Here is an 8428-nt window from a genome sequence, read left to right on the forward strand (position 1 = left end):
GTGTTATGTGTTTTAATTACATTAATCTTCACAACAACCATTTAGAGTGGGTTCCACTATGATCTCTGCTTGATATATGTCTTGTCAAAGACAATGCTGATGCCAATTGCCCAGAGAAAGGCCAAACGACAGAAAATGTAAAGCGAAAATCTTTGGCTTTTGCTTCCAAAAAAAGGTCCCTGAAAACCATTGTGAAGATAACAATCTTGAAAGCCAAGGCATTTGCTTTCAAGAACTAAATTGAAAAAAAAAAAAGTGTAAGAAGGTTTTTGTGTAGCCAAAAGCCAAGTACCCAATGGATTTGAGCATAAAGTTTATCCCTTAAATAATAGTTTGGGATGAACACATGCCTTTTAGAAGATGTAACTGGGAGACTTTCTCAGAGTAGGAGAGCTTCAGAATAGGCCCCTGGTGTGGGTCAGGAGGTGTCCCAGATCAGAAAGATCTCGGCTTCAGTTATCAGGTGTGTCCCTGAAATCCTCACAGGAAAGAACCAGGCGGGACCAGGGCATGGAGTAGTACTGACTGACTAAGGTTCCAGATGGCAGGGCTGGGGCAGCCCAAAGCCCCTGGGGACATTTAGGGAGGCAGAGGGGACTGAGGGGGGCGGGGGGGGGGGGAGCAGATCTGAAGGGAATGGGAGTTGGGCTGAGAAGTTTCTAGAGCCTGGGGCTCCACTAGAAGAGACCGTGGAGTAATGGAGGTCATCTCAGTGCATCCCAGGAGATGAGGATGCCCACAATCCTTCAATAGTCTCCACCCCCAAGCCACAATGTGCAAACCTCCTGCCCCAGCCCTGGTTACCCCTAGGGAGAGGAGAATTTACTTTCACTGAGTATTTACCTATCAGAAACTGAGAAAAAAACCCTCAGAATTGACTGTGTTTATCAAGGAAGGACTCAAGTTCTCTACTATTCAGCTAAGCACGGAGCTCAGCGCTAAATGAAGTGCAGGATGAATTGAGAAAATGGCAGTTTTGTATACTCGAGATTTGTAATAGTGAAGTCAGTCCTGCTGCTCTAGTATGGAAAGATCTCCAATGCAAAGCAGAAGGAAGCAAGTCAGACAACAATGTGTACAGCATATTCCCATCTATGCAAATGAGAGCAGAGAGGAAGGGGAGGGCAGACTTTCCCTTTTCGGTCCATGCCCTTCTTGGTTGAAATTTTTATAGGAATACATTTGACTTTTGTGTAAATATAACAATCACATTAAAAGATACTGTGATCACACCGCATAAACTTTTTTTTTAACTCAAGCACCATCATTGCAGGACCACGCTCCCCTCAGAGGCTGAGTGGGTGGTCTTCCTCCATGCACCCCTATAGTCTTGCTGTAGCATGTGCACTATATAATGTTGAAGATGACTGGCTCGGGGTTTTGACTTCTCCACTAAACTGAGTTCCTCAAGGGTAAGGAATCTGTCTTATCCACCTTTGTGCCCAGAATCTTCTCAAAACATATGTGATAAATGAATGAGGAAAAAATGATAATAAACCTGCTTCAGATTTCAGACTCATCCTTAAGCTCTATTGTATCAAGTTTTAAAATTGCACTATTATGACCTACTTCAAATTTGAATATGGAAGCTAAATCAGAAAGAGCCCAAATTAATAAAGGAAAAGCAGGATTACTTATTGAAAGTTTTTTTTTCTGCTCTCTAAGAAAGAACCAGGTCATATTTAAGATGAAAGCACAAGCAAAGGGCATGAATATTATGGATGATCAACAGCCTCCTTCCTATCTTTAAAATTCAGGCCCCAAATTTTATGTAACAATGATTTCATTGATAGCTTCCTTTTAGTGCAATATTTGAATGTTAGCTGGCACTAAAAATACATAAGGGAATTTAAGGGTACTCCTCTAAGTCTAAGTAACCCATGAAGTCCACCTCCGCCCCTCTCAAGTTTAAGAGCCTTGAGAAAGTGACTAAGGGATGTCTGGGGTGACAGAATGGACACTAGATCATTATGACGGAAAGTAAGCAGCACCCAAACTCCAACCCGAGAGAAAACTCCGGCAGAGGGCTTTGAGGTCTTTGTACAAATGACATGGAACGTTCAGTGGATTTGCAGGTTTCTATATTACTCTCTGGGGTAAAATCAGGATGCTAACGTGGAGGCCCCCAGGTTTGGGAGGAGGGGATTGAGGAACACAGACACGTCTGAGGGATGCCATTACTGCACACCTCCTGACCCATCGCGCTGGGGCTACTTCTGCTTACATTTCAGGAACTGAGAGAGGTGTGGAGGAAGTAGAAGCAGCCTGGGTAGGAATGGGATGCTCTCCGGGACCCCTTGTTCCTCTTCCACTTCAATTCTTCCCCCAGGCAGACGGACTGGGGTTAACCAGCTCAGACGCTGGTTAGGACCAGGATACAAAGCCTTTGCCCTTTGTGAACTCTCAAGGTTATTGTTTGGGTTTTTTTCAGGGCAGTGGACACCATCAGAAGCATCCCTTCTCTGGCTCTCAGACACAGCCTTATGCTGTGATCATTTTCCTTATGCTGACCTCAAGTTACATTTCTTTGGATGTGTCTCAAATATACACATCAGTTATTTCTCCAGCTCTTTACTGTAGCATCAATGAAGCATACACTATATTTTAGAATGAAAACACCTCCATTAAAGCATGTTTTGGGGGACATTTCTCTTTAGGTGCCTTCTCATTGAGAGCAACAGGGTGCCCCTTGATTACAGGAATGTTAAAAAGAACAAATGATGAGTGAGAACTTCCACTCGGTGCCCCTTTAGCCATGAGGCCGAGTTGGCCCTTTCTCCACTCCCATCTACATTAAAACATTACTGCTCCTTAAAGATGAATTATTCCTTTTCCCCCCTTGTCTTTATTATCAAGACTGTAGTTGAAGCCACCATCATGTCTTACCTGGATTCCTGTAAACATTTCTTTGTCTTCCCAACGTTGGCAGTTCTGTTCCTCTGATCTACTCCTACAATTCACATAGGAGCCACTGAGATTTTTTATAAGCAAATTCTCAGCGTCCAAGTTTCCCATTGCACTTAGAATAAAATTCAGATTCTTTCAGGGTCTCGGTGACCTGACCTCCGCCTGTTTTGCCAATGCGGGCTTCCTCTGAGTTCTGAACCGAAGTTCTCACGCTGGATCGGCCCTCTCTCCAGGTCGCTGTTGGCCCCATTCTTTTCTTGGCTGCTGCTTCCCATTTTGCGGCCCTATGTGTCTCCTCCTTGGAGAGGTTTTTTTCTCACACTCTGAGTATTTTCTATTACTGCACTGGGTTTATTATTCTTCAGATCCCTTCCCACACTCTGTAATTATAGGAGTATCTGTTTACACTCTTCCACTCTATATCTTCTCAGACTGTGAGCTCTCTGAGGGCAGAAATCTTTCCTAGAAATCCAGTACCTAGCATGTTACTAATAGTTGGCACATAGTAGGTGCAAGCAATAAGTAGTGGCATGAATGCATCTTTTCTGAAGTGTCAGTGAAAACAAATACCTGAGGAAACTACAAACCCCTTTAACAATAGCCAGACTTAACTCGCACAGCAGCCATAAGGGTTTGGGGCAAATTCGCAGGCATCTCTCTGGGTTTCCTCCCAGAGGATCCTCCCCAGCCTCCACATAGCTGTGGCCCCCTGGCTTCCTGCTCAGGACATCTTGCTTTCTTCCTTTGCCAGGACAAAAAGGCTCAGGCTAACATCTTCTGGTTCATCTGGTCTTCTCATTCAGCTTTGCCTTCTGAAGGTCACAGCGATTTGTATGGACATTGTTGACCAACAAAGAATAAAACCTCCCTTCTTCCTCAGCATTTGAAAGACTCCCTTCAGCGCTGGGCATCTGAGTGTTGGAGGCTCCACCCCCCTCATTGTGCCACACATATTAAAAGGAATTCAGAGCCTACATTTAATACAACACTCTTGCTGTAAATTAGAAAAGATTTCTGTATGATTTTGCTGTTGGAATTTTTGTCTATGACGAATATTTAATTTTTGATTGGCTATTATCTTTTTATCAATCATTATGTATACTTGCAAAATAAGAAAAGTTAACTTACCCCCTGGCAATGGGCAAGGAGACACCTGATTGGTGGTGTTGCTCTTATATCAGTCAGGGGCAAAGCAGATGTACAGTCCTTAGTTCATCCTAGCTTGATGCCTGTGTCGGTGGCCAGAGCTGTTTCATGCCTGAGGCACATAAAAAAAGAAAAAAAAGAGAAAAGTTGACTTGCTCTAGCCGGTTTGACTCAGCGGAAAGAGTGTCCGCCTGGGGGCTGAAGGGTCCTGGGTTCAATTGCTGTCAAGAGCACGTACCTAGGTTGCAGGGTTGATCCTCAGCCCTTGTCGGGGCATGTGTGAAGGCAATCAATCAGTGTATCTCTCTCACATCAGAGTTTCTCTCCCTGTCTCTCTCCCTCCCACGCTCTCTAAAAACCAATGGAAAAATATCCTCAGCTAAGGATTTTTAAAAAAGCGAACTAAAATTGCTTGTGAATGAAATGAAATTTTTGATACTATATTTAAATTAAGTAAACCTGACAGTATTATGTTATCTTTTACAGACATTTAATAAAATGTTAATATTAATTTTGCAGTTTTCTTTTGCATTTTTTTGTTTTTCTGATCTCAACTTTTTTCCTAAACAAAACAAAACAAAAAAAGGAAGAAGAAGTCATAGGCCCTAAGCATTCGGGATATGATGCCTACTAGATAGAACAACATTACTCCTATTTTCTTCATATTTGTAGCCTTCCTTTTATTTAAGGATGCTGTGAACTCGGGGAGCTGCCAACTTAGTTCGATAGTAACTATAATAAACAGCAAGAAGCAACTTAAAAGGCTATTCTCTCATAGGAACCTGGCTAGTGTGCAAGTGCCATTACGGTGCTAATTTTTAAGCAGGGAAAATGGCTACATTTAAAAAATTATTATGAAAGTAATGAAAATGCAAAAATATATATTTTAAATATCATCCATAATCCAAAGTGCACCCCTGTTATATCCCAATTGAAAGTATGATGTATTTTCCTTTAGTCTTTTACATGTATATATACAAACACATCCTATATAATGAAAGGGTAATATGCAAATCAACCGAACAGGAGAACGACCGGACATTATGACACACACTGACCACCAGGGGGCAGACGCTCAATGCAGAAGCTGCCCTCCTGGTGGTCAGTGTGCTCCCACAGGGGGAGTGCCACTCAGCCAGAAGCCCAGAAGCCAGGCTCACGGCTGGCGAGCACAGTGGCGGTGGCAGGAGCCTCTTCCACCTTCACGGCAACACTAAGGATGTCCGACTGCCTGTTTAAGCCCACTCCCATGGCCTGACTTGGGGAGATCAGACTGGGAGAAGAATGGGAGTAAAGGAGCTCACACAGGGGGAGTGGGCCTAAGCCGTCAGTTGGACATCCCCCAAGGGCTCCCAAACTGTGAGAGGGCACAGGCCGGGCTGAGGAACCCCCTTGAGTGCACAAATCTTGTGCACTGGGCCTCTAGTTTTATATAAAACCATATCAGTATACAATTTGGTATCCTTTTTTAAAATTTTATATTAACATTATGATCATTTTGTCATTACATTTTTTGTGTGAAAATACCATTTTTTATTGGTCACACTATAACTCTGCCACATGGATCTACTATCATTCATTTCATTGCTCTCCCAACGTTGGAACTTTCTATTTCTATTATAAAGGCATATATATATAAAGATATGATGCCATGGAGATTGACTCCTGTTGTCTTCTAAGGGAGCTGCTAATGTTCTCATCCTCTGCTTGGGGAGTGGAGGGGAAGGCAAGGCAGGCTGGGGCATGGTCACCCTGTGTGAGCTACTTTACTCCCATTGTTTTCCCAGTCTGATCTCTCCAAGTCAGGCCAACAAAATAGCTGCCAACTAAGTGGTAGGTTCTTGGATTGCTGCCACTGTCCTGGAGGTCCCAGCCAGCTGCAGAAGCCAAAAGAATGATCATCAATGTTTCAGATGGGTGGACAACCCCTGCCAGCCTGTCCAGGAGGGGTTTGGACAGCACAGACCCTCAAAACTCCCAGATGGCAAGCTGTGCTCCAGCATGTCTACAAAGTCCACTGCCCCCCAAAAGTAACTCACATGTCACAGTTGGAATTCTTGGACCCCATTTATTGCATTTTGACTGGGTCTGACTGTATAGCTACACTAATAAAAGAGAAAGATGCAAACTGACCGTACCTTCACAACTCCCACCAGCCAACCAGGAGTGAGTATGCAAATCAACCCAACAAAGATGGCGGGTTAATTTGCATACACAGGCGCCGAGTGCCCGGGGGTGTTCCGCACCACCACTGGCGCTCCAGGCCTCTGGGCAGCATGGGAAGGTGGAAAGGCAGCTCCGGGCCTGAACAAAGGCAGAAAGGCTGCTCCAGCCAGAGCGAAGGCGGTGCAGGCAGCCAGTGGAAGGAAGGCCCATTCTTGCATGAATCTTTGTGCATTGGGCCTCTAGTACACTTTAATATTAGTCTTCTACAATAATACCATTTTCAAGGCAAGGCTCTGGAAATACTGCAAAAGACTGAATGTCCCACATCTTGCTCAGATCTCCTCACAGAGCAATGAAAAGCATAAGAGCTTCCAAACAGCACTAAGAACATTACTGAATTCCTCTTCTCAAGGAAGGATTCTAATTGGAATTATTCAATTGAAGAAGTATATTTTTGATGGAAAACAAAACAAAACAGGGAATCCACCCTATTTTAACATCCCTTTCTGGTACTGCATACCTTAGTCAACATAACACTTTTACCATATCCTTCTAGGATAGTAAATAAAGTTCGTTACAGTAAAATAAAGTTTAAAAAAGTGACCTCAAACAGAAACATATCAGTATTGGAAACCTTTCAATCTTGCCAACATTTCCTTCTTCCTTTCTCGTGAACTTGGCTGTGGGGGCATTCCCTGCAGCTGAGATGGCTCTCTGACACCTGGATGAACGCCCCACTGGCTGGATGAAAGGGACGGGCGTAGCACCCTCCTTGCCTGGCACGACTACTTGCTCATCCTGAAGTGGAACTTCCTTGCTTTTCTTCCTCCAGCCAGGCCTCTGGTCACAACCTTTGTTGAATGCTGGTGGTTGGAGTGCCTCAACCATTGACAACATAAGCTGCCTGAATCAGGCACTGAACTAAGGACATGTGCATTGTTTTATTATCATACAAACTCGAAAGGAAAACAGTGATCAAACTGCTAGGTTGCTAACTCCACATAGTATTTAACCCTCAAGTTTAAATATGACGTCTAACCTAACTTAATTTCTCAGCATAGTGTTTCTGATGGAACCTTGCACAAGCATGTCCCGGTGTGGAATCTTTATTTGTAACTTTGTTGTGAGAGAGGAAAATTCCTTTTTTTCTTTCTTTCTTTAAAAAAAAGTCTTGTGGTTTTATTTTTATTTCTAAAAATTTATTTTTAGAAAGAGAGAGGAAAGGAGGGAGTGGGGGGGGGGGGAGAGAGAGACATCAATTTGCTGTTCCACTTATTTATGCATTCATTGGCTGACTCTTGTATATGCCCTGACAGGGGATGGAACCCGAAATCTTGGCATATCCTGACAATGCTCCAACCAATTGAGCTATGTGACCGGGGCCTCCTTTTTTATTTCATTTATCAAAACTTTGCCACAGGTGCTATGGGCAAGGGAGTGTGACAGGTTCATGGGCAGGACAGGGCGTAAGTACAAAATGGATCCTGCCTTCTAAGGGTTTGTCTCCCAACAAGTCAGGAAATCACTTACATTTCTCTAGATCTCAGTTGTCTTATGTATATAATTTGAGAACTGGATTAGGTTCTGTCTGAGATCATTTGTGTGACTCTAGCAGTCCTGCATCATACACACCCTGTGCAGAATACAAAGTTAGTGTGAAAGGTAATTAGCAAAATCATTTAATGACCTATTATATTAAATGTCATTCGAAACAGGTGAAACCACCAAAAATTCTGTCCTTTAACCATACTGTATTATATTCTTGAAAGTTGCTAACAGAGTAAATCTTAAATGTTCTCATTACACAGGAACACACACACACACACACACACACACACAAATGGGAATTATGTGTGATGGAGGTGTTAACTAACCTTATTGTGGTAATCATTTCACACTATAGACTTCATCAAATAATCAAGTTGTACACCTTAAACTTACCCAAACTTAAATGTCAATTATATTTCAATACTGCTGGGGGGAAAGTCTATCCTTTAAAAGCCACATGTCTCCGCAACTGAAATATCACATAGATTTTCATCTTCATGCCTACGCCTCTGTCTACTCCAAACAGATGTGACACCTTGTGCAACCATCCATAGCTTGCTGCTCTCCTACGTGAAACCTCATCTGACAGTTCATCTCCCTTTCCTGGAGGTTCAGTCAACACTTTGTCATCGCTAAATTCAGGTTTTTACCATTCACAGCA

General features: G+C 43.1%; 1 pseudogene; it reads left to right on the forward strand.

Moving 5' to 3' along the window:
• The first annotated feature begins 4033 nt into the window (after positions 1-4033).
• LOC111827111 lies at positions 4034-4178 on the forward strand (annotated as a pseudogene).
• The last annotated feature ends 4250 nt before the right edge of the window (positions 4179-8428 follow it).

The sequence above is a fragment of the Myotis lucifugus genome, unplaced genomic scaffold (assembly GCF_000147115.1).
Source record: "Myotis lucifugus unplaced genomic scaffold, Myoluc2.0 scaffold_132, whole genome shotgun sequence".
NCBI lineage: Eukaryota > Metazoa > Chordata > Mammalia > Chiroptera > Vespertilionidae > Myotis > Myotis lucifugus.